This window comes from Procambarus clarkii, chromosome 12, assembly GCF_040958095.1.
Source record: "Procambarus clarkii isolate CNS0578487 chromosome 12, FALCON_Pclarkii_2.0, whole genome shotgun sequence".
Lineage (NCBI taxonomy): Eukaryota > Metazoa > Arthropoda > Malacostraca > Decapoda > Cambaridae > Procambarus > Procambarus clarkii.
In genome coordinates this window covers 36,680,519-36,705,019 of record NC_091161.1, presented here as the reverse complement: position 1 = coordinate 36,705,019, position 24,501 = coordinate 36,680,519, and positions in this window count along the sequence as shown.

Below are 24,501 nucleotides of genomic sequence, written 5' to 3'. Positions count from 1 at the left end.
AGAGAATAGCATAAAGCTCCACAGTAAAGATGCTAGTCTCCGGAGGTAAGCGACACATAAGTGCGATCAGGAAAAACAACAGTAGCTAACACCGTCCGCAGACTTAGACCCATCGGTGAAGACAGAAACGGAGCAGGAGTGAGAAGAAAAGTGCTCAAGGAAAAGGCGTTTTAGAACCGTAGGAGGGGTAAAAGCTTTAGTGATGCGGGTCAAGGATGTACAAAACTGCGGAAGGGGGGCTCTCCACGGGGGCAAAGAAGAAACAACACGAGGAGAAACATAAGAAACACGAACGGAAAGAGAATCCTGTAAGCGAGATAACCGGACAGAAAGAGGGAGGTGGTGAAGAGGAACAGGAACCGCAGGAGGGGTAAAAGTTAAAGCACGACTGAGGAGAGAGGAAGGATGTTGTAAGGACCACGCAAGATAGCGAAGACAGTAGCAATCACGGCGGTCCTAGGAGAGATAGGAAGCCAGTGTCAACATACAAGCTAAGGACGGGAGTCGAACGAAAGGCACCAGAACTGAGGCGCAACCCAGTATGGTGCAAAGCATCAAGATGGCGAAGAGTAGAAGGAGAAGCAGACGAGTAAGCAGGGCAACCATAATCGAGCTTAGACAGGACGAGAGAGGAATGTAAAGCAAGGAGTGTGCCTATCCGCTCCCCAAGAAGTATGGGACAATACCCGAAGGCGGGTAAGGCCTTAGAGCACTCAACACGGAGGTAAGAAATATAGGGAGACCAAGACAAACAAGTGTCAGGGAATAACCCCAAAAGCTTCGCAGAATCTTTGTACTCAAGGTGATGACCATAAAGTGACAAAGAGGGACGAAGAATGACCCGTTTCCGAGTAAAAGACTTGCACAAGTCTTAGAAGTAGAGAACTTTAAGCCATGATCGGTGGCCCAAGACGACACGGCATCAATCGCAAGTTGAAGCCGGCGCTGAAGGAGAGGCGAATCATCACCCTGACAGCAAAGGGTAAGATCATCGACAGAGAGCGGAGAAGACACCAGAAGGAAGAGAGGAAAGAAGACCATTGAGGGCAACCAGAAAAAGAGTAGTGCTCAGAACACTACCATGGGGCACACCTTCGTATTGCTGAAAAGAGGCAGAGAGCGCGGTACCAAGGCGCACCCAAAAGGAACGACGAGAGAGGAAGCTGCGGAAAAAGAGAGGGAGACGACCACGAAGGCCAAAAGAATGAAGTTGAGATAGCAACCCGTTTTCGCAAATTCGTAAAGTCAATATTGACTTATTAACTACGTGCATAGGTGATATACTAAACATAATAGATACCCCTAAAAAGATTCATAGAAAACACCGACCTTACCTAACCTTGTTAGTATCTTAAGATAAGCATCTTATTGCTTCGTAATTACAATTATTACTTAACCAATACCTATTATAGGTTAGGTAATAATTGTAATTACGAAGCAATAAGATGCTTATCTTAACATACTAAGTAGGTTAGGTAAGGTCGGTGTTTTCTATGAATCTTTTTAAGGGTATCTATTATGTTAAGTATGTCACCTATGCACATATTTAATAAGTCAATATTGACTTATTAAATTTGCGAGAACGGGTTGGAGATAGAATATGATACCGCCAAGTGGTGTCGTAAGCCTTGTCCAGGTCAAAAAGGACAGCAACAACGGAGGTCTTCGCAGCAAAAGCAGTACGAATATAGACATCCAAGTTCACCAGGACGTCTGTTGTGCTGCGGCACTTGCGTAAAGCAAATTGAGAAGGGGAGGGGAGGTGATGGTGTTCCATGAACCACATCAATCGAACGTTAACCATACGTTCAAAGAGTTTGCAGACACACTTGTGAGGGCAATAGGGCAAAAGTCCTTAGGGGAAGTTCCCAGAGACCCTGGTTTGCGAACAGGGAGGACAACGGCATCGAGCCAGTCCTCAGGGACTGACGACGACTCCCAGACCCGATTATACAGACTCAGTAAATACGGAAACGTGCACGGAGGGAGATGGCAAAGCATCTCATAATGAATACCATCGGAGCCCGCCGCCGTAGAACCGCAGAGGGCCAGGGCAGAACGAAGTTCTGAGAGAGAGAGAGAAAGGATCGTTATAGGAAAGTCGAAGACGAGTGCATAAATAAAAAAGGACGAGACTCAAGGACAGGTTTACGAAGAAGGAAAGATTGGGGAAGATGAAGACCAGAGCTAACACTAGAAAAGTGGGAACCCAGTTTGGTAGCGACCTGCAACGGGTCCGCCACAATAGTACCACGGAGGTGAAGGACCATGAAAAATCGGGAACGAACTTATCCGCTATCTTGCGGATACGCTTCCAGATCTGGGGTAGGGGAGTTTCGGACGTAATTGTGTAGACATAAGATGCCCAACATTCACGCTTAGCCGTACAGATGGCCCTACGGGCCACCGCACTCGCTTTCCGAAAGAAAAGAATCGGCCGTTTGCCGACGGCGGTGCCTCTTCCAAGCCGCATGCTTACAGTGGACAGCCCGAGCACACACTGCATTCCACCAGGGAACGCACTTCTGTGGACCCCGAGAGAAGGAGCGAGGAATAGAGCGGAGGGCAGCGTCGAAGACAGTGTCATGAAAAAGGAGAGCACGAGGGAGAGGCAGAAGGGAGAGGTCAGAGAGAGCAGCACTGAGGGTAAATAGGTTCCAGTCCGCTTTAGCAAACTGCCACCTAGTGAAGGAGAGGGAAGGACGAAAAGAGAAAAAGGTAACAAGGATGGGGAAATGGTCACTGCCATGGAGGTCATCAAGAACCTCCACATGAAATCTAAGTAAAGAGAAGAAGAGCAAAGAGAAAGATCAAGACAGGAAAGGGTGCGAGTCCGAGAGTCCAAATCAGTGGGCTCACCAGAATTCAGAAGAGACAGGGAAGAAGAGACGATAAACGGCTCAAGAAGGCGACCTCGGGTATTCATCAGAACATCACCCCAAAGAGAATGATGACAATTGAAATCACCCAGCAGGAGCACAGGCTCCGGCAAGGAGTCCAGGTGGTGTTTCAGATCAGGAAGAGAAAGCGGGACACTCGGGGGGGGGGGGGGGAGATAAATGGAACAAACTGTGTACCATTTCCCCACAAAGATACGAGCAGCAGAACAATGGAGAGGCGAAGGAAAAAGTAAGGGGACAAAGGGAACATCAAAGCGAATCAAGATAGCAGAAGAATTAGGAGCCCCAGCAACAGCTGGGAGGGGAAAGAGAAAGGAATAGCCACGAAAACGACCAGGACGAGCACCAAGCATCGGCTCCTGGAGACAGACACATAGGGGCGAAAACTGCGAAATCAGAAGTTGGAGTTCGAGGAAATTGGCGTAATAACCTCGAACGTTCCATTGAAGAATGGACAACGACGAGAAGAGAAAAGACAACAACAGAGAACAAGAAAGAAATAAAGGCAAAAGAGCAACATAGCACGTTAAAGAATATCAGAGTCGGGATCAGGGTCAGCAAAGTTAGGGTTAGGGGGCATGGGTAAACTGAGCAAAGACGGAGAGAAGGAAGCGGGAAAACAGACCAGAGGTGGGCGGGCGTGGTCCGGAGGAGGAGGAGGAGGAGGAGGAGGAGGAGGAGGAGACAACGGAGGGGAGCAGTCAAGGACAGCAGCAGGAAGAGGGGGAGTAGAAAGAGGGGAGTGCACCTCAGCAAGGGCAGCAACCGAGAGGGAAGCGGGGGCCAAAGAAACCTCCATAGCAGGAACAGGGGGCGTAATCACCGAAATGGGAGGGGAAGGAGCGAGAGAGGCAGGCGTAGGGGCCGAGGAAGAAAGCAAAACCTTCTTACCCGCCGGGAAAAAAAGAAGGAGAGGAGCCAGGCTTATGCTTCTGACTTAAAGAGACAGGTGTCCCAGCAACTACGTACTGGGCAACGGATTCTAGTGTCTCAACAGGAGAAGATGAACGAGAGTACACATGACGGCCGTTTGGAGAGCGATGGACATCAGCCCGCACCGGCAGGCGGCGGGGAGAGTCAAGAGACGGAGGGGAAGGATGGGAAGGAGGAACGGAGGGAGACGAGGAAGAAGAAACAGGAGACAAGACAGACCGGGTAGAAAGAAGGGGAACCCCAGACAGAGGACCAGGAGGGGGACCCTTCGGGAGAGAACCCAAAGGAACAGAGGAGGGGGCAGTGGGCATATCAGGGACCAAGGCCCGGAAACGGTTGTGAGTCTGAGGAAGGCGGGAAGGACGAGGAGAGGAAGAGCGCAACACGCGAGCATAAGAGATATTAGCATAAGGCGGGAGCCGGTGAACCTGGCGGCTCGCCTCAGGAAAAGATAAACGCTCCTGGTGCTTCAAGTTGAGGACGGCTGCCTCAAGCTTGTAATGGACACACGCACGTGAGAAGGTAGGATGGGCCTCACTGCAGTTGAGGCAACGAGCCTGGGAAGAAGTGCACTCCGACTTAGAGTTACCTTCGCCACCACACAAAAGACGGAGAGAGAGTGTCCCAGAGCAGCGGAGGGCACCATGCCCAAACCTCCAGCACTTGTTACAGAGCCTAGGAGAATGGAATGTACTCCTTGACAGAGCACCTGGCACCAGCAAGAATGACAGAGGGTGGAAGGATCCTACCATCAAAGGTAATCTTCACAACCCGAAGGGGTCGACGGCGACTACCACGAGGGGGACGAGTAAACGTGTCCACCTAGAGAATAGAATGGCCCTGGGCATCAAGGATATGTCGAATATCGTCGTGGCAGTTTCGCAGATCCCGAACACCGGTCGCAACAGATCCCGAACACCGGTCGCAACATGGGTCGGGAGGAGAATAGTGCCAACACTGGCGTTCAACTGAGCGATCTTTGAGACCCAAACAGGGGTCTCGCCAAGGCAGGATAAGGCAGCCAAGCGGGAAGCAGCATCCTGAGGAGCAGCAACGATACGTGTACCGAGACGAGTGGGGTTTGAAAGTAACAGAGGCATCCGCGGAATCAACGAGATATCGATGGAGGGAGAAATCGTCAGGAGGCGCAGAACCAAGAGGGAGGAGATCAAAATATTCGGCCCACGATGCGGGACCAAACAAGGCTTGATAGGTATCAGAACGGGAATGCGTCTTGAGTATACGCCCCACAAACGCCACCTTAAGATCCGACAGTCCGTCGAGATCGGGTTCAGTGACGAAAGGGGGATTGACAATAAAAGGTTCCCCTCGCTCTCGACGTTGGGTACTACAGTTCTACGGGTGCAAGAGTATGCCTCCTCAAGCACCCGGGCGTCAAAATAGAAGGAGTCCAAAGGAATAACTAAAACAAGCAAAAGGGCAAGCAGATAGGAGAAGAGGGGGGAGAAAAACGAAATAGAAGGAAAAGTTCAAGTAGCTCAGCTCAATTGGAGAGGACGGCAGCAGGAGCACAAGGCTACAAAAGGACAGAGGTCTGTCCCAAGGAGCATCACACTCCGGCAACCGCCCACTAAGCCACCTCACGGCAACAACGAGCCGAGCGGGAAGGGGGGGGGGGGGAAGAAGCAGCATTCAAGCTTGCTTTGTTGAATACTTTGTTAGAGACCACCCCCTCTGGTGGAATTTATTGACCTTAAAGCCGCTTTTGATAACAAAAATTATAAATAATCTTTGAACAGTTTGCCTCTTTTGGAGTTCATGAAAGACTATTGACATAGCTCAAAGGGTACCCGAATATCAGAATGGTCTCAGTTATTTCGAGTCAAAAGTAAACCATTCTGCACCCATTGATTTAAGTACACCCCCTGGAGTAGTGTTTTTTGCCCAACACTGTTCAATGTCCTAATGCACAAAAACTTATTTTCACACTAAAAGCTCTCATCTGCTATGTCGACGACATTTGTTTTGTTCCCAATATCTAAACCAGACTGCAATCTCTCCTCGATTCACTCTGCTAAAATCATTGAATTCTGTCTAACTTAATCCATCGCTCTTTCTCTCAAAACACAACCAGTGCGCCTCTAGCTTTCAAAGTTAACAACCAAACTGTAGAAACATGTGGGCAGCACAAATACCTTGTAGTAGGTATCATCAGTGACATTGTACACGACCTACATTGTAGGTTAAAAGAAAAATCACTGAAAAAATTTACTAATAAGAATATTAGTACAAATGTTGTATACGCCAGACTAATCAACATGTTTGTTAGATCCTTAGCTGATTATCATGCCTTGCACTTAGCTTCTCCGCCTCTGTTTTGAACAAACTAGAAGTAATACAGAATGAAGCCATGAGGGTATTTCTTAGTGCCCCAAGAAGCACAAGAATCATTAACATGAGGAAAGAACTGAAGCTTCCAACCATACTAGAAAATCATCTTAGTTAACACGTCCTTTTCCCCTTCAGGTCATGAGACCTTCCATATCCTGCATTGCTCCGAGACATTCTGAGCCGTTAGCACACTATTAAGTGGTGCAACGTAACTCCATTCCTTGTGTTGTTAATGGCCTAGTAAAAATGGCTACAATCTCGTGAAACTGTGCATTCCTTTTAAATGCATTATTTCTGTCTCTGATATCCCTCTTCATCTGTACACTCAATTCAAGTACCAAATACAACCGCCATTAAGAAGGTTAATTAGAATCCTGCTCTTTCCAAAGTTGTCACACTTTAAATAATTGCCTCATGAAAATTTTTAAGATCACACGAGAACTGTTCACATCGATATCGCAGTCCAGACATCTACAGGACGGATTGCAATAGCATGCAGGTTTTACAGAAACAATACTGCCACACAGACTATCAGTGTCAGTTTAAACAACTGGCTGACCTCTACACAAAACTGACTGCACTACAACTAGCTACCAGAACATTAAAAGTAAATGAGGACTAATTTTGTGTTCAAAGACTGCTCTTGAAAAAAGCTTCATTTACGTCCGACATAATTGGACTTTTAAATAACTTGCTGACTGCACAGTATAAAGGGTTTAGAATCTCTTGTATGGATACCATCTCACAAATATAACCCAGCATAATGACAAACACTGCAGCCAAATTTGTGTGAAAGAAGGATGAAGGTGAAATAAACCTAGGTATCCTCATCTCTTAAAACTTTTGTTCCTAACAATCAGGTCTAACAGAAACTACACTTCCAACGGCCTGAAAACACCTGTATAAGAACCTGTGATTTGTTTAGATCCGAAACCTATAAGTATGTTCAGCACAAAACGTCCACCACACTGTGACACTACAGAAAATGTGTCAGGCCAAACCGACCTGCACAAGACGTTCTTAACATACTGAGATCCTGCACATTAACCACAATATATCAAGGCAACATTTGTCAGTAGACTGTGTAAAAGCCATCGACACACTGGCTTGACTACCAGAAAACAAGAATTATGAATGACCTTCCACTTCTGACCAAATATTTCTTTGACAACCACAAAATGAAAGTAAGATTCCTCCAGTACCCACACTGACTACTTTGACCGTAATCCTAGAGTGCCACAAGGCTGTGTACTGGCGCCAACTTTACACCACACACTACAGAGGGAGGGAAGGACGGTGAGGAGTGGCGGCCCTGCTAATAAGTCTCGAATTTCAAGGAGATGGGTACCCACGGCTGCGAGGAGTTCCGAGACTATGTAACAGGCACCATGACAATGGAAAGACCAAAGATAGCAGCTGAGATATATAACCCTCCATTAAATAACAGACCACCCGCAAGATTATGACAAACATAACAGTACATATTATAACCGAAAGAGCAGACTTTGTCGCCAGTTCGAAATCGATCCCAACTCAATCATGGAGACTTCATCTATGGATAGATACAAGAACCGTATATTGGCACAGAATGAGCTAAACTATTGGACATTACAAGAAAATTTTTAAGCCAACATGTATGAGGACCCACGTGACTAAAAAGGTAATGATGAACCATCTTGACTTTACCTAAATTTCACAAAACGATTCACTAAAGGGAAATGAATTCCGTGGCTCATGGAAATGAGTGATCACTGTATTGAAGTTTGAATATATGGTGGAAGTAGGGATAACTTACTCATGGAAGGGACCAGAAAGCCAAAGCCTGGCATACTGAAAGGGAAATTACAAGTTAACAAAATTTATAATATAAATACCATAGGTATCAAATCTCAATGATAAAGGCTGCATAGACAGAACCACTGAATCACCCCGTTAGAATATGGAGATGACAGTTTTGTCCTGGTATGAGGGAATGGAATTTCACGACTGTGTTAAGTTGTACGAGTGACTATGACCAGATGTATATCAGCGAGGAATCTCCAGGAGTGCATATCCATCCGAGCACTCTCCTGTATCGTCTGGGCTGGGACCAAAGTCAGCCTCGCTGGGTATCTATGGGCAGCCCTCGGGCTGGGATAGCCAAAGATATTGCAAGAGTCGTTGCAATGACTTGATTACCAGGGTTGTTATTATAAGTCATCAGTGGAACTCAGGGGTTCCAGTCATAGGGACAGAACTTGGAGGGTTAGTTTCGTGCTCCCAGGGCCAGAAGGGTTCACTCACACGTTAAGGCAGGTCTCAAAACCTCACTGGGTACTTTTCCATGATATCAAGAAACAAAGATTACTTGTGTATGGAATTATCATTGGTTTAGGCATTTGTTTGACTACTATTTGTCTATTCGTTCACAGGATCATTGGACAAAGGTTAACTAGACCAAATGATGGACTTTTTCAGACAGGGGCTACCCGGCCAGTACCGTGCAGCAAGCACCGAACTGTTAGATCCACTCAACGGCATCAACTTAGAGACAACCTGAAGCCAGGGAGTCTCTAACCTTGTCTGTATGTGATAATGATAGAACTAGTACTCCAAGCAGACCTAGATAAATTATGGACTAAGAATTTCAAGGCGTACCCAGGCCGTACTCTTGACTCTTACAGAAGGCTTACAGAACCATATTTTAACATCTAATAGAAGACGGTAGATTGGATGAAGTTTTAGAGCAATATCCTGATGAGGATACAAGTTGCTGCTGAACTTAGAATGCAGGAATCAGATCTCCAGTTCAAGCAGATTGAGCTTGAGAAAATTAAGAGTGTAGAAGAGACTAAGCAGAGGTAGAGTTAGCTAAACACAGTAAACAAGAAGCTAAACATGGTAAAGAAGAAAAAACTAAGCAGTTATTAATTAAACAAATGGCTGAGGCGCAGAATATAGGAAACTAGAAGCTTCCTAAGAAGCTAGAAGGCAGTTCGTCAATTAGTGGACTTCATCTCCCTAAGGGTTTAGAGTTGCCCCAATTTAACGAGAAAGACCCAGAGCTATTTTTCCTGCACCTTGCCAAAGTTGCTACTAGTTTGAAGATTCTTGCCAGAAGATTCTTGGGTGACCATGATGCAAGGTCAGTTGCGAGGGAAAGTGCAGGAGATTTTTGCCGCCCTCTCCCTTTTAAGGATAGTTTTCACTACCCTACTGTAAAGAAACTGATTTTGCAAGCATTTGAATTAAATGCAGAAGCCTTAAGACAAAAGGTTAGGGGTCCTAAACGTACACCTGATCAGACTTACCAATTATGCTCGATTAAAAGTCATACTTTGACATGTGGTTAAATAGTAGGAGTTCTCTTTATTTTGTTTCACTTAAACAGCTCATTAATAGAGGAACTCTCGTCTTGTTTGCCTGAGAAGTTGACCGTGGCACTAGCCACAGGTAAACGTGAATACAAAGATGTTCATGACCTAGCTATGTTGGCGGATGAGTACGAGACCATTCATAGGATCTCTTATAGTAACCATCATATGGCACCTGTCAAAGTTCACCCCCTTCCAACCTGTGGTTGGGGTTGTCCCACAGGTCTTAGCTCCTCAGTACCGGTCGCCACTGCTCGCCCTTGGGCTCCCCCAGTCAACTAAGGGCTGGCCTTATACACCCCTAGCGAGTGGGGAGGTTCAAGCTTCTTATAACTCACTTAAACCTGCCTGTCCTGACACGAACATTTTCTCTTGCTTTATCTGGTCTGTCCTGAGGTCGCCAGCTGGGTGTTTATACTCGTGTCCCAGCAACACGTCAGTGGTCTCATTAATTATCTTGGCTAAGGATGCAATGTCACGTGCAGTGCAAGGTGTCACTAATGGTCTCAAATATATAATATATATAGCCCTAGAGAATGGAGGCTCACTTAAACTCCTCAATTAGTTTAAAAGTTTACTGAAGAAAAACATATATACACATAAATGGCATAATGAAATGTCTGTTTGGAATCATCCGCTGGCAGCAACCTTCTCGATGACACGTCTCTGGCAACACGGTCAGCTGGCTGGGTCCACTCCTCCAGCGCAGGCACATACTTCGCGCTTCTGGCAGCAGGATCAGCGGACGGCTCCAGCTGTCAGAACGTCGTGACTTTCCCACGCCTCCAGCGATGCGATCAGCTGTGCGTTTCAGAGTACGTTGCTGGCTCCTTGCACACCAACTACCCTTCCAGGAGCACTAACATCCCCGCCTTAATGCTTACATACACCAACTCATGCCTAAATGAGTATTTGGCTCCTAGCCTAACGTCCTGTAACTTAGGCAATAAAATGATGAGTGGAAATATTCACAACATAAAATACTCTAACTCGCCTAGCTCTAAAAGGGGTAAGGGAGAGACAATTATCTACCTTATTTCACTCCAACCACAAAGCTGACTCGTCCTCTGTTGAGGGATGTTGAGGAGCCTGGTTCTGGCGTCTGCTCTGCCGACGATTAGCTCCCACCACACACACAGGTTCCTCCGTCGCCTTCGTGGTAACGCATCTTCACCGTGCTGACTCCCAACAGGTACTGCCTTCCTCCTCCTCTTCTCTGGGGTACTGGAGACAGGTACCTCCGTTGTCGTCCTCCACTCTCACTGGCACTTTCGACACCTCACAGTCCAGCACACCTCCCCCTCGCCTTAACTGCCAGTAGATTTGGGCCCGGCCCTAGCTTCTCGCTTGATGTGTAAGACGTGGTCCTCTAGTGGGCGTCCCAGACGTCACCAGACCAACATTCCCTCTGCTGCAGACTCTTGATAGAGCTCTTGGCGCTCTCATCCAGTCCGTCCTTGCCTCTGGGCACTCTATGGAAGTTGGATGGCTTCTCAGACTGTCTGCAGAATCGAAGCGGAGCTTAAATCTACTGGTTAGGGCTCTCTAGGTCCGGAGATCGCTCGAGCGCCTTCTCCCTTCTATGACGGCTCGTGACGTACTCTTCCCGCCCAGGTGCCAGCCGCCCCCAGAGCCCTCCGCCTCATGACGTCACACCGCCCGAGGGCTCTCTTCATTGGTCACTTCCGGCACGTGACCTCACCTGGCCAATCAGGTGCCGGGAAGCGTCAGGACGTCTTGGCAGGAAACAGGATGGCTCGACACCGTCCTGTGCCTCAAAAGGCGTAACCCCCTTGCATTTTCAAACTTAGCTAGACACTTTTCAGCTAGCTATATCACGCTCCATGCTTTCCCACACATGAAAGTGTTCCTTGAACATTTGGGAATACTTAGGCTACGGAGATATGACTAAGCTGGGAAGGAAGAAATACTGGGGTGGACACTGTCACACACCTAAAGGTTTCACTGCTAGACAAAATACTTCTGGGAAATCAGGGAGTAGTCAATATAATGCTAAGTCAGCTCTTACAGCCAGGGCAGACCAGGCATCTGGTAAATCTAAGGCAACTCTTAACTCGAATAGAGCCACCGCAGAGTCGAAAAGTTCGACTGGTATAAACCAACGTACATTTTGTCATAAAAAAGAACAAGTTGTCCATAACTGCTTTAGATTACTCCGAGAATTACATCCAAATGCATTGATTGCGAGTAAACGAAGGCAGGGTTATCATTCAGAAACTTTTGATAAGGGCAAGCCAACATGGCTCGCTAGTTTTGACCATTTCATGATACATGCTAAAATGGTAGGAGTTGAAAATGAGTGTGCACTTTTAGTGCTCTTCAAGGATACTGGTGCATCTCTAACCTTCATAACTTCTCTTATGTTGTCCAAAGTCAAGAAGATTGACCTGGACGAAGTTATGGTTATACATGGCATAGCAGGGGTTGTCCAACATGTACAAGTATATATTTCATCCACCTATACTCCTGGTCTATGTACTGTAGGTGTCAGAGATACCTTGCCCATACCTGGGGTAGATACAATTCTAGGTTATGACATTGTGGGCACCTCAATGAATAGTCATCTTTCCATTTTGATAAGTTATCCAGGTAAAGTTTTATCAGAGACCAGTCAAATTTCTCCAGTGGTGTATCCCACCTGCGCCGTCACCAGATCTCAAGCTGCCGTTTCTCAGATTGATGTTTCCAAATCTACAACTGGAGGGACGAGTGGAAAACCTCCAACGATAGAACCGGACATCGACTTGGCAGATACGTTTATGGCGCATTTGGATGAGGTTAGTGCAGTTTAGAATGTTGTGTCAAGTGATGAAATTGTACCTTCTATGACTACCGATGCCCGTATTTCTACTGTTAAATCCCACACATTAGCTCAACTCCAGAAAAGTGATCCCAGTTTACGGGCATGTTTTTCCCGAAGCTGTTCCAGAGGAAGAGCCTCTGACGGAGGATGTTGGTTATTTCTTCCGTAGTAAGATGTTGCTCAGACGATGGAAGTCCAAGTTATCTCCCTCTTCAGACGACTGAGAGGTTATCCAGCTCGTAGTTCCAAAAAAAAAAATAGAGAACAAATCCTCACAGCCACTCACGACGATTCCTTAAGCGGACACCAAGGGATAAGTAGCATGTTGTACCAGGTAACCAAATTCTTTTACTGGCCCAGTCTGAAGAAAGACATTTCCAGATATTGTAGACAGTGTGAAACCTATCTAGTGGTCGGAAAGCCCAACCAAGTTGTTCCAAAAGCTCCTTTACATCCAATTGTCATTCCACGTGAACCGTTCTCTCACATCGTGCTAGATTGTGTAGGAACTTTAAGTCGGACCAAGTCAGGTCATGTCTACATAATAATTTGTGCGCTTTACAACAAGATTCGTTGAAGCTTATCCTGTACGTAATATCAGAGCGAAGAGTCATCCATCATCTAGTCAAATTTTTTACCTTGTTCGGACTCCCTCGTGTGACAGTCCGACAATGGTAGTAATTTTTGTTCAGCAGAGTTACGACAATTTTGTGAGAAATTCCACGGAGAACATAGATTATCCAGTACGTATCACCCCTAAGGTCACGGTGTTCTCGAAAGATTTCATCAGACCATGAAGCAGATGTTGCGGACTGTTGGCGAAGACTCCGGCCGAAATTGGGATGAAGACTTGCCCTTTATTTTATTCGCAGCTCGTAATGACTTACAACATTCTTTGGGATGGTCTCCAGTCCAGTTAGTGTTTGGACATCAAATGAGAGGCCCACTACAGTTGCTGCAGGAGAGAATGATAGGAAACGTTTCTCTCCAAGGGAAGTCGGATGTTGATTGACATTCATTCTAAGCTGAAGAAATGCCAAGCCGTGGCAAGTGAGCATCTGCAGATCTCGCAGCGTTAGATGAAACACCATGATAAAAAATTTCGGGTGCAGTTACGACATTTTAAACCAGGTGATATTGTTCGTGTTTTAAAAACTAGACAGGAGGCTACCCTAGAGCATCAATTTGATAATCCATTTGAAGTTTTGTGTAAACGCTCAGACTTAAGCAGGCGATGAGTGACAACGTGGCTGAAATATGTTGACCAGCCACACACTAGAAGTTGAAGGGACGACGACGTTTCGGTCCGTCCTGGACCATTCTCAAGTCGACTTGAGAATGGTCCAGGACGGACCGAAACGTCGTCGTCCCTTCAACTTCTAGTGTGTGGTCTGGTCATCAAGTCAGACTTAACTTATGAGGTCAAAAGTATGCAGGACCCTTCCAAGATTCTAGTCCTACACATAAATTGCTTGAAGGCATTTAAAGGCACTAGGCCACTGACGTGTGTGGTGCAGGACAGTCTCCCGTGAGAACCATATCTCTAGCCGTACCTAATCCTACATTTTTCATTCTAGTTTTGAGGCGATGTTGAGACATTTGGATGAGGAGAAACGGAGAAATGAACTTATTAAGCCAGTACGAAAATTTGTTCGGGGACGTGCCTACCCAAACCCATGTATTAAGGCACGATATAAGGCTAACCGACACTATCTCGATTCGTATGCATCCATATCGTTTATCACCAGAAAAAAGGATATTAGGAAGGAAGTGGAGTTCCTTCTAGAGCATGGACTGGTAAAGCCTAGCCAGAGTTCTTGGTGTTTCCCCTTGCTTACTAGTCCCTAAACCAGTCGGGAAGTGGCGCCTTTGTACGGATTACAGGCAGTTAAATAAGACAACTGTAGTCGATTCCATTACCTTTGCTCGAGAAAGGTATTGAAAAGATTGGTCACTATAAACCCTTTGATATTTCTGGATAGGATGAAGGTATATACTTAGAAAATTTTACAGTGGTCATTGTATGTTCTGGCTGACGCCTTATCGTGTTTTCCTTGAGCAAACATTGCATTTGAAAAATTCACCCTAAAATTTCCTGCTTAATTAGTTTATATATTGTAATGGTTAAATTACGCATACCTTAGTACTTTTGTTTACTTTGCTATTGAGGCAGTAGTTGGTGCATGCACTACATGGGGTGCAGCACATGTGTTTGTTATGGTTTTCTTGTAGCACATACCTATGTTCATAAATTTCTTTTGCGGTCCATGGCAAGAGAATGTAATCATCTCTTGCAATGGAGGGATATTTAATTGCTGTCCGTGGCAGGAGAATATTTACACCTCGTGTATCGTTGTACCCATTTTCTTGTGATGGAGAGATGTTACGACCCCACATAAACCATGTAAATATTAGTGTTCCTGTATGTGGAGGTCATAAGCTCAGTCACTTATTTAGGTTCATACACACATACTGAAGGCATGTATATACGGTGAATAAGTCATAACAATCGGTGACTGCGTAACTCCAGAAACTCCTCCATTATCCCCCTCTCTCCCCCTTATCTTGGTAAGTAAGTAATTATCAAAAGAAGGCACCAAACCGGGAAGGCTATGTAGCACCATCAAATGCGCAAAATAATCAGAGGGCGCTAAATATCACCAAGGATGCCAATACAAGAACAAAAACGCATAAGGCGAACGATATCAAAAGTATCCGAGTCACCAAGAATTCTATTGAGGGACAGGTGACCGCGAGGGGCGGTCGAAAAGCAAGACACACGCTCGTCCTGGAAGTCAGGACATTCATGAGGGACATGCACTACCGTAAGAGGGACAATGCAACCAGGACAATAAGGAGCAGGGCGGCGCTCCATCAAGTGATAATGGGTTAAGCGAGTATGGCCAATACGCAACCTCGCCAGAGCTGTTTCCCACCGCCGGTTACAGTGGAAGGAGGACGGCCACGAGGAAACACAACATTTAAGAGTACGTAGTTTGTTACCAGTAACAGACAACCAAGAAGCCTGCCAACGGGTAAGGACGGAGGAATGGATAACCGGGTAAAAGTCAGAATACCTTTACGAGAGATGGTACAAGAGCGGACAGCTTCCTTGGCGGCAGGATCCGCACGCTCATTTAAAGACCCACCAATATGGCTGGGAACCCAACAAAACTCAACCGACTTAATTTACTGTGAACAAGAAACAGCCAATGCTGAATCTCGACAACTACTGGATGAACCGGATTAAAGGACCCGAGAGCCATGAGGGCACTACGAGAGTCAACAACTACAAAGGAAGACTGACAACGAGAAAGCAGGAGACGAAGAGCATAGAGAATAGCATAAAGCTCCGCTGTAAAGATGCTAGTCTCCGGAGGTAGGCGATACATATAAGTGCGATCAGGAAAAACAACAGTAGCCAACACCATCCGCAGACTTAGACCCATCGGTGAAGACAGAAACGGAGCGGGAGTGAGAAGAAAAGTGCTCAAGGAAAAGGCGTTTTAGAACCGTAGGAGGGGTAAAAGCTTTAGTGATACGGGTCAAGGATGTACAAAACCGCGGGAGAGAGACTCTCCACGGGGGCAAAGAAGGAACAACACGAGGAGAAACATTAGAAATACGAATGGAAAGAGTCCTGTAGGCGAGATAACCGGACAGAAAGAGGGAGGTGGTGAAGAGGAACAGGAACCGCAGGAGGGGTAAAAGTTAAAGCACGACAGAGGCGAGAGGAAGGATGTTGTAAGGACCGCGCAAGATAGCGAAGACAGTAGCGATCACGGCGGTCTTGGAGAGACAGGAAGCCAGTGTCAACATACAAGCTAAGGACGGGAGTCGAACGAAAGGCACCAGAACTGAGGTGCAACCCAGTATGGTGCAAAGCATCAAGACGGCGAAGAGTAGAAGGAGAAGCAGATGAGTAAGCAGGGCAACCATAATCGAGCTTAGACAGGACGAGAGAGGAATGTAAAGCAAGGAGTGCGCGCCTATCTGTCCCCCAAGAAGTATGGGACAAGACCCGAAGGAGGGCAAGGGCCTTAGAGCACTCAACACGGAGGTAAGAGATATGGGGAGACCAAGACAAACGAGTGTCAAGGAATAACCCCAAAAGCTTCGCGGAATCTTTGTACTCAAGGGGATGACCATAAAGTGACAGAGGGACGAAGAACGACCCGTTTCCGAGTAAAAGTCATGGCACAAGTCGTAGAAGTAGAGAACCTGAAGCCATGATCGGTGGCCCAAGACGACACGGCATCAATTGCAAGTTGAAGCCAGCACTAAAGGAGAGGCGAATCATCACCCTGACAGCAAAGGGTAAGATCATCGACAGAGAGCGGAGAAGACACCTGAAGGAAGAGAGGAAAGAACACCATTGAGGACAACCAGAAAAAAGAGTAGTGCTCAGAACACTACCCTGGGGCACACCTTCGTATTGCTGAAAAGAGGCAGAGAGCGGGGTACCAAGGCGTACCCGAAAGGAATGACGAGAGAGGAAGCTGCGGAGAAAGAGAGGGAGACGACCACAAAGGCCAAAAGAATGAAGTTCAGACAGAATATGATACCGCCAAGTGGTGTCGTAAGCCTTTTCCAGGTCAAAAAGGACGGCAACAACGGAGGTCTTCGCAGCAAAAGCAGTACGAATATAGACCTCCAAGTTCACCAGGACATCTGTCGTGCTGCGGCACTTGCGGAAACCAAATTGAGAAGGGGAGGAGGAGTTGATGGTGTTCCAGGAACCACATCAGACGAACGTTAACCATACGTTCAAAGAGTTTGCAGACAACTTGTGAGGGCAACAGGCCGAAAGTCCTTAGGGGAAGTACCCAGAGACCCCAGTTTGCGAACAGGGAGGACAACGGCATCGAGCCAGTCCTCAGGGACTGACGACGACTCCCAGATCCGATTATACAGACTCAGTAAATACCGAGACGTGCACGGAGGGAGATGGCGAAGCATCTCAATGAATATCATCGGAGCCCGCTGCCGTAGAACCGCAGAGGGCCAGGGCAGAACGAAGTTCAGAGAGAGAGAAGGGATCATTATAGGGAAGCTGAAGACGAGTGCAGAAATCTAAAGGACGAGACTCAAGGACAGGTTTACGAAGAAGGAAAGATTGGCGAAGATGAAGACCAGAGCTAACAGAAGAAAAGTGGGAACCCAGTACGGAAGCGACCTGCAACGGGTCTGTCACAAGAGTATCATGGAGGTGAAGGACCGGTGAAACATCGGGAACGAACTTACCCGCTATCTTGCGGATACGCTTCCAGATCTGGGCCAGAGGAGTTTCGGACGTAATTGTTGAGACAAGATGCCCAACACTCACGTTTAGCCGTACGGATGGCCCTACGGGCCACCGCACTCGCTTTCCAAAAGAAAAGAAAAGAATCGGTCGTCTGCCTACAGCGGTGCCTCTTCCAGGATGCACGCTTAAAGCGGACAGCCCGAGCACAGTCCGCATTCCACCAGGGAACGCACTTCCGTGGACCCCGAGAGAAAGAGCGAAGAATAGAGCGGAGGGCAGCGTTGAAGACAGTGTCATGAAAAAGGAGGAGAGCGCGAGAGAAAGGCAGAAGGGAGAGGTCAGAGAGAGCAGCACTGAGGGTAAATAGCGTCCTGTCCGCCTTAGCAAACTGCCACCTAGGGAAAGAGAGGGAAGGGCGAAATGAGAAAAAGGAAACAAGGATGGGGAAATGATCACTTCCATGGAGGTCATCAAGAACCTGCTATGTGAAATCTAAGTAAAGAGAAGAAGAGCAGAGAGAAAGATCAAGACAAGAAAGGGTGCGAGTCCGAGAGTCCAAATGAGTGGGCTCACCAGAATTCAGAAGAGACTGGGAAGAAGAGAGGAGAAACGGCTCAAGAAGGCGACCCCGGGTATTCGTCAGAACGTCACCCCAAAGAGAATGACGACAATTGAAGTCACCCAGCAGGAGCACAGGCTCCGGCAAGGAGTCTAGGTGGTGTTTCAAATCAGGAAGAGAAAGCGGGACACTCGGGGGAATATAAATGGAACAAACTGTGTACCATTTCCCCACAAAGATACGAGCAGCAGAACAATGGAGAGGCGAAGGAAAAAGTAAAGGAACAAAGGGAACATCAGCACGAATCAAGAGAGCAGAAGAATTAGAAGCCCCAGCAACGACTGGGGGGGGGGGAGAGAAAGGAATAGCCACGAAAACGACCAGGACGAGCACCAAGCATCGGCTCCTGGCGACAGACACAAAGGGGCGAAAACCGCGAAATCAGAAGTTGGAGTTCGAGGAAATTGGCATAATAACCTCGAACGTTCCATTGAAGAATGGACAACGACGAGAAGAGAAAGGACAAAAACAGAGAACAAGGAAGAAACAAAGGCGAAAGAGCAACAGAGCACGTTAAAAAATATCAGGGTCGGGATCAGGGTCAGCAAAGTCAGGGTTAGGGGGCATGGGTAAACTGAGCAAAGACGGAGGGAACGAAACGGGAGAACAGATCAGGTGGGCGGGCGGGGTCCGGAGGAGGAGGAGGAGGAGGAGGAGGAGGAGGAAGAGGAGGAGACAACGGAGAGGAGCAGTCAAGGACAGCAGCAGGAAGAGGGGGGGGGGTAGAAAGAGGGGAGCGCACCTCAGCAAGAGCAGCAACCGAAAGGGAAGCGGGGGCTAAAGAAACCTCCATAGCAGGAACAGGGGGCGCAACCACCGAAATGGGAAGGGAAGGAGCAAGAGAGGCAGAAGTAGGGGCCGAGGAAGAAAGCGAAACCTTCTTACCCGCCGGGGAGGAGGAAGGAGAGGAGCCAGGCTTACGCTTCTGACTTAAGGAGACAGGTGTCCCAGCAACCACGTACTGGGCAACGGATTCTAGCGTCTCAACAGGAGAAGCTGAACGAGAGCACACACGACGGCCGTTTGAAGAGCGATGGACATCAGCCCGCACCGACAGGCGGCGGGGAGAGTCAAGAGACGGAGGGGAAGGATGGGAAGGAGGAACGGAGGGAGACGAGGAAGAAGACACAGGAGACAAGACAGGCCGGGTAGAAAGAAGGGGAACCCCAGAAAGAGGACCAGGAGATGGATCCTTCGGGAGAGAACCCAAAGGAACAGAGGAGGGGGCAGTGGGCGTATCAGGGTCCAAGGCCCGGAAACGGTTGTGAGTCTGAGGAAGGCGGGAAGGACGAGGAGAGGAAGAGCGCAACACGCGAGCATAAGAGATATTAGCATAAGACAGGAGTCGGCGAACCTGGCGTCTCGCCTCAGGAAAAGATAAACGCTCCCGGTGCTTCAAGTTGAGGACGGCTGCCTCAAGCTTGTAATGGACAAACGCACGGGAGAAGGTAGGATGGACCTCACTGCAGTTGAGGCAACGAGCTTGGGGAGAAGTGCACTCCGACTTAAGAGTGACCTTCACCCCCACACAAAGGACAGAGAAACAGTCCCAGAGCAGCGGAGGGCACCATGCCCAAACCTCCAGCACTTGTTACAGAGCCGAGGAGAAGGAATGTACTCCTGGACAGAGCACCTGGCACCAGCAAGAATGACAGAGGGTGGAAGGGTCCTACCATCAAAGGTAATCTTCACAACCCGGAGGGGTTGACAGTGACTAGAATGGCCCTGGGCAGCAAGGATATGTCGAATATCGTCGTGGCAGTCGCGCAGGTCTCGAACACCGGTCGCAACATGGGGCGGGAGCAGAATAGTGCCAACACTGGCATTCAACTGAGCATTCTTCGAGACCCGAACAGGGGTCTCGCCAAGGCAGGATAAGGCAGCCAAGCGGGAAGCAGCATCCTGAGAAGGAGCAGCAACGACACGTGTACCGAGACGAGTGGGGTTGAAAGTAATGGAGGCATCCACGGAATCAACGAGATGTCGATGGAGGGAGAAATCGTCAGGAGGCGGAGAATCAAGAGGGAGGAGATCAAAATATTTGGCCCATGAAGCGGGACCAAACAAGGCTTGATAGGTAGCAGAACTGGAAGGAATCGAGCAAGGGCGGCCATGACGAGGACGGCGGTGAGAACCCCCAGAGAGAGGGGTTAAAAGGCGCAGTAGTTACAACTAGAGATGGAGCCGCGCCAGGGGACGAGGTAGTCACCACTGAGGGTTTGGGGCTCGACCCAACCACAGAGGAGGGAGGGGAGCCAGGGGAAGGAGTCAGAGGCCAAAGGAGGAGCAAGGTCGGGGACCAATGCAGCGGAGGCTACAGAGCCTGGTCTTCCAACACCGGACCGACTCGGGGGGCTTGGTCGCCCACCCCACGAGCCTGAGAAGGAAAAGCAGAAACAGTCAAAACAGGGGTTATCATGACGAAAAGGAAAATTCAATCACGAATGTGCCCCCACACCCACCATGGAGCCACAATTAGAGGCAGGACACCCAACAAGAAGCTATCGCCGATCTTGCCAGGGCCTCCTAGGGGTGCGTCGTGAGTATACGCCCCACAAGCGCCACCTTAAGAACCGACAGTCCGTCGAGATCGGGTTCAGTGACGAAAGGGGGATTGACAATAAAAGGTTCCCCTCGCTCTCGACGTCGGGTATTGCAGTTCTACGGGTGCAATAGTATGCCTCTTCCAGCACCCGGGCGTCAAAATAGAAGAAGTCCAAGGGAAGAACCAGAACAAGCAAAAGGTCGGCAGGAAACGGCAAGCAGATAGGAGAAGAGGGGGGGAGAAAAACGAAACAGAAGGAAAAGGAAAATGTGCTCAGCAGAATTGGAGAGGACGGCAGCAGGAGCACAAGGCTAGAAAAGGACAGAGGACTGCTGTCCCAAGGAGCATCACACTCCGGCAGCCGCCCACTAAGCCCCCCCTCACGGCAACAACGAGCCGAGCGGGGAGGGGGGTGACCCTTGGTAAACTTCTCCAGCAGGTGTACCAACTGTATATAAAAAATGACTTGCGTGTTCCCACATTGACGTATATGTCTATCATACGTCTAGTCCTCTGGTTGTATAGTATATCATCTTATAATGTGCATTTATTTCTTAATGTTGAGTTTCCGAGAGTAATGCTATGTAAATGGATCATGCTAACCGAGTTATCACTAGGTCAGATGGTAGGTGATTGTGGGTACTTATGGATTATGGAGTATTGTTATAGTGTTAAAGAATGTGATCGATTCCTTTTCCCACCTGTGTCACCCTTCCCAACTTATGTATGATAGTGTACCACTGCGCCGGGTTGCAGTCTGGTGTGAGCTATGCCTATGTATTAGCCGTTACTGATATGATAGCTGATTCAATATTTGTTTGTTTCCGAGTTGTTAACTGACGTGTAGGTTAACTGATTTGATAGTTGACTGAGCGACACTAAATTGATAGCCGATTTGCTAGTCGAGTGACAACTGATTTATGTGACTAGTTGAGCCATGTGTTGAAGCTCTTCTTTCTGATGAAAGTATCAGCTTTAGTGCATCAGTTATGTATACATTAGTTCTACGGTGACCTAATTGAATTCTACAGTAAACTGGCATTGTTGTAACTAGCCTTTTTATTAATTCCCCTAGAATCTTAATTGAAATTGACCAGGCTTTGACCAGGGGTGTTGGGTTCATGAGGTCATGACAGATGGCCACGTAGATGCAAGTGATCAGTCTCCCAAAACTGTGTCCGACGTATATTCAGCTTGCTAGGTTTTGCCCCAGTACTTTCCCCTCACGCTAAAACTTTCATCTTGCCAGTCTCCCCTAATCCCAGCAGATATATCACCCTCTTGGGTATTTTCATTTATATACATTTAATTGAACTGGTGGGATAGAAGACAGACTAACAGAAGTATGGATAGAGAGAGGGGGGGGGGGGGAGAAAAGAATTGGATTGATTGGAACACAACAACTGAATGTTCAAATAATGGGCCAGATGAATTGTTTACCACTCGAGTGGTTAACGCATAGAGTACTTTAGACTATACCTATTAGAGGATCACTGCTTCAAGGTATAGTGTTAAACTATTACAATTATTAAACGTGTTCCTTTCACCTATTGTACTTAGGTGGGAATATGTATTTACTACATAATGCCCAACCGATTTGAAAAAATTTTTCCAACTTTAATCCCTCCATACCTGCAGTAGCATTGCAAGAGAAATTTCTTGTGTCTGGCTGACCATACCTGCAGTGCCGTTGTACTGATGCACCCTCGTACATACCTGAAATTACACATTAAATGTATTAAAACACTAAATTGGAAAACTATGTAAAGTTTGAGAAACATCCTGTAAGACAATCCATCAGGTCAGAATATGGTTCATCTATAAAGCCAACTTACCACAGAATGGCAAAACCCAACCTCAGACTTTACTCATCCACGGCCCGTTCTCAACACAACGGCCAAGTGGTCGTTAACCCGGCAGCCAAACATGAACGTTCTCAACACAACGGCCAAGTGGTCGTTAACCCGGCAGCCAAACATGAACGTTCTCAACACAACGGCCAAGTGGTCGTTAACCCGGCAGCCAAACATGAACGTTCTCAACACAACGGCCAAGTGGTCGTTAACCCGGCAGCCAAACATGAACGTTCTCAACACACCGGCCAAGTGGTCGTTAACCCGGCAGCCAAACATGAACGTTCTCAACACAACGGCCAAGTGGTCGTTAACCCGGCAGCCAAACATGAACGTTCTCAACACAACGGCCAAGTGGTCGTTAACCCAGCAGCCAAACACGAACGTTCTCAACACAACGGCCAAGTGGTCGTTAACCCGGCAGCCAAACATGAACGTTCTCAACACAACGGCCAAGTGGTCGTTAACCCGGCAGCCAAACATGAACGTGAAGAACGCTTCACATTTAACTTGTCCTCAGTCTATGCTCGTTCTTGCACTGACCCACAACAGTTCATACATTTTAACACTAATTAAAATAGTTTGATATGAACTATTATATATATTAGGCGAGGGAGACAAGTTGTAATACACACGTACAATAATTTCATTCAACAACTATCGTTGACCTATACACAATATAAATATAGATTAATATTTACTTATATTGGACAAAATATAGTACTTGGTTACACTTGACGTTAATGTTAATTAAGGCGTCTCTGGGGTTGGCTGCAGCGTGGACGACACTGACTCAGGATGGCTAGTTTCATTCATATAGGATGGCGTTAGAACTGTGACGCTTGCTAGATTACAAGTCTTTGGTCCGTGTTTCAAGGATTGAAATCTGATGGTTCACAAGAAACGCCTTAAAACTGCCAGAATTTATCTACTATAATAATTTTGCATTTTTTCCCCACCTGCTTTTGATCGAACGGTCAATTTCACTATGATGTTGACACTCGAACTGTCGTGGAACAGTTAATCACACATCAGTCGTTTTAAAATTTATTGTTTTAATAATTTTCATCAGAAGTCTTAAGCTAGGTAAAAGTCTCTATTAATTAATAGACATAGGTATAATACTCAATATCATTACCTTAAATGAGTAAACCATAGCTTATTTAATTATTTTAAATAAAGTCTTAACATCTTGTAACTATGTTTATTTAGAGTCAGCAAATATAGACTATTGTACCAACAGAACACAATGTGATAAAATAACTAATCATCTAGAGTAACTTGCCCGTAAGCCTGACGCAGGTAACCTCATGCACAGGACTGTCCAGGTGACTAATTTAGTAAAACCAATGAGGCGGGCGCTGAGCAGCACCTCTCCCCACGCCGGCCCGCGCCACACTGCCCGCCGCGCCTCTTGACTAGCTTGGCCTGATGGGTCAACTACCTGTGACGTCATTCACCTCACCTGACATGAGGCCGCCTCACATACAAATAATTCACAAGTAAAGTCACTTCAACAATATTCAACCCGTCCTCGACTCAAGTCCATTACATTCAGCAGTCAACCCCACAGACACATTAATATATTTTAACATGCTGTTCATTCAAAACGGGAATTTTCTCAAGTATAAATTAATATTATAATATATTGGCATATTGTTTATATATAGTGTGACGATAATCTCCTTCAAGAGATTGAGCCTGCTCTTCCCTCCAAAAATACGTCACTACAAATATATAAAACTACTATGGAAGAAATGTCTAACAACGACAACAACATCTCCAAGGTTTGCCAGAGAGCAAAACGTATGCAGCCAGGAACACCTGCTCCAGCTCAAACCGCCAAACTACCTGTCTTGTTGCCGGCTCCTCGCCGA